The 3126-nt window shown below is 36.8% G+C and overlaps 1 long non-coding RNA gene across 1 annotated transcript; it reads left to right on the top strand.

Moving 5' to 3' along the window:
• Window positions 1-361: 361 nt before the first annotated feature.
• LOC127260229 (uncharacterized) lies at window positions 362-2317 on the top strand. Its single transcript, XR_007840657.1, has 3 exons — window positions 362-441; window positions 876-933; window positions 2053-2317. It is a non-coding gene; the product is annotated as an uncharacterized LOC127260229 (long non-coding RNA).
• Window positions 2318-3126: the final 809 nt, after the last annotated feature.

Genomic DNA, 3126 nt, shown 5'->3' on the forward strand with positions numbered 1-3126 from the left:
ATTGTTTAATTAAGTTGCCTTGTTATGTGTTTGAGTTTAGATTTCGGGGACGAAATCTTTTTAAGGGGGAGTGGATTGTAATGCCCCGATTTCGGAATGTATAAAATAATATTATTATAGCAAATAAATATTTGACAATAGTAATGGAATCAAGAAATTAATATTTTGGGATAAATTATATTCCAATTTTGTATATTAGTTATAATTAAATAGACTGTTAAACGGATAAATATTGATAAATATAAATATAAAATATAAAATATATAATAATAATAATAATAATAATATAATATAATATATATAATAATAATATAATTATATATATATATAACAAACTTACCTGTGAAGGAAGGCCGAAGCAGAAGAACGCGAAGGAGAAAGAAGAGAAAGAAGAAAAGAAGAAAGAAAAGATTTAGCCGTTCGATTTCGATTCCGATTTCGGTATGGTATTCCTTGCTATTCGTAGAGTCCGATTATAAATTTTAATACGAATTTTGATATTGGAGTATTAAATTAGAAATTCTTCAAAAATTCAAAATTGGCTATTTAGCTATTTAATCGATGAATTTCTTTAGCTAATAGCCTATTCGTAGCGCCGACGTTATATTTTGAGAATTTCGTACCAATCCAAGTCGAATAAAAAACGGCAGTATATTGCACCTGCCTGCTTGTTCATACCTTTGCGTATTTTTATTTAATAATCGGGCAATATAAATATTATGAGGTAGAAGGATTTTATAGCTAGAATATCATATTCTACTAAATATAAAAGTTTGGAGCCCGACGAGTTAATTATAGAAATTAGGTTTTGAATAAGCAGGTAGCTCCTGAGAATAAGCATAAAGCTCATCTGATTTGAGTAAATAATGGAACAGGTGTACGTTGGAGGATATTTGGGTGAAGTTATAAAAATCCAGAAAGTATCGGTAGGAGGTAAGCAGTAGGGAATTAAATCTAATTTTAAGAAATTAGGTATTTATGTTGCATGTGATTCTGATTCTGATATTGATATGATATTATGTGGAATCATTTGGTCAGTGCATCTATATATGTATATATGTGTGTGTATATGCATGTGTGAAACTTCGTTTTACGATATTTGATATACGTATTTGATCGTGTTGGTGAATTTATGAAAAGGAGGATAGGTGGGCCGTCTCACCAGCCCTTTTCATTAAATTCACTTATTGACATGCTGCACACATCGCACGATTTATCGGATATGTTTTATGGATCTATCGTTTAGTCGCCGTGTGCGGTAGTGCTAGGCGAGGGCATCATCTGGGGTTAGGATATTCGACCCCGATGTACCGTAACACTTTGGCGATAGTGGACGATAGTAGTCGGACAACTGGGTGACTTAGTCGCACGGTCATTCAGGGATTAGACCCATTGCAGTTGAGACGTATTTGGTCTAATCATTCGTGTTCGGTGTTGTTCCACTCATTGGAGTAGCTACTAGTGAGGTCTACCGGTAGTTTAGGATCATATGCCAAACTCCAAACGCGATCCCGTTAGGGCGTGCGAGGAGGAGTAGAGTTTCCGGGTTTCCTTCGGGTGATTCCAGGTTGCACGGATTCTACTACGTTACACGGGGTAGGGCTAGACAGGAGGGTCCTATCTTCGCTATCACAGACTATGGGGTGTCTTGTGGTTAATGGCGACAACGTTCGACTATCCATGTATTGATTGCGGGAGTCGTATGGTGGGTATATGGGAGTGACCGGGTGACCGTTATATTATTATGGGTTTACCAGGTCCTTCCTTGAGCCGAGGATTTTCCGGCTATTTATTGATGGTAGTCTAGTGAGCTGTAATTATGGAGCCGAGGTTATTCCGGCTGCTCACTTTGACCTATGTATATGGGTATATGTGCATGAGTTGTCGATTTTGACATTATTGTTACATTATTTCAGTATGGGCATGGCATGGCATTTATTTTGCAAATGACGGAAATTAAACTCTATTTTCGAGCATGACATGGCATATTTTATGTTAGTTCTTAAAATGGATTTAATTCTAGACTGCTTTTAAGAAAAATATTTGATTCAGGTACGCATGGCACCTCCGGGACAGGGGACGTCTCGGGAGATAGAAAGACGGGCTGAATGAGTGAACTGCATCTGATGTATTATATGTAAATTCTAACTAGAAAAACCTCCCGTTTTGGGAGTATGTTTTTGTAAATATTTATAAACTTGTTTTTTGGAAATAATAAAATGCTTATATAATTAATTTTAGCCTTAACACTGTGTTGTGGGGCCCGAAGTAGGAGGTGACGACCTCATGATGCAGTGTGGCGGTAGCATTTCCAGTATGAGCCAACTGGGGGTGTTACAACTATAGAATCAAGGAATGCCACATTCTTTGGAAATATCTACCCTTGTAAGGAAATGATGCAGTTCAATCCAAAATTCGTAGATGAGGAACTACGGGGCGTAAAAAGAAAAGTGACCAATAGCCTAGATCAAGAGGCTTCAGAGCCTAGGCGTAGCAAAAGGACAAGGGTAGAGAAAACATTTGGTCTGGATTTTGTTATGTATATGTTAGACAATGATCCAACAACGATCAAGGAAATACTATCTAGTCCTGATGCTCCTTTTTGTAAGGAAGCAATATATAGTGAAATATACTCAATAATGCATAATAACACTTGGGTGTTATCTGATCTACCCGAAGGTTGCAAACCGCTAGAGTGTAAATAGGTTTTGAAAAAGAAGCTCAAGACTGATGGGTCTATTGACAAATTAAAAGCCCGTCTCATAGTAAAAGGCTACAGACAAACCAGAGGGTTTGACGTCTTCGACACATATTCACCAGTAACCATGATAACATCCATTCGAGTGCTTATTTCGATTGCGTCTTTGAACAATCTTGAGATTCACTAAATGGATGTGAAGACGGCTTTTTCTAAATGGTGAATTAGAAGAAGAGGTATATATGGAACAAACAGAAGCATATGTCATTCCTGGCCAAGAGAACAAGGTGTGCAAACTGATAAACTCTTTGTACGGGCTGAACCAAGCACCTTTACAATGGTACTTGAGATTTGATAATGTTATATTATCAAATGGTTTTAAAATAAACGAGTGTGACAAGTGTGTCCACATCAAAGAAATACCTTCC

This window comes from Andrographis paniculata, unplaced genomic scaffold (assembly GCF_009805555.1).
Source record: "Andrographis paniculata isolate CXL003 unplaced genomic scaffold, ASM980555v1 Contig61END, whole genome shotgun sequence".
In the NCBI taxonomy this organism is placed as follows: Eukaryota; Viridiplantae; Streptophyta; class Magnoliopsida; order Lamiales; family Acanthaceae; genus Andrographis; species Andrographis paniculata.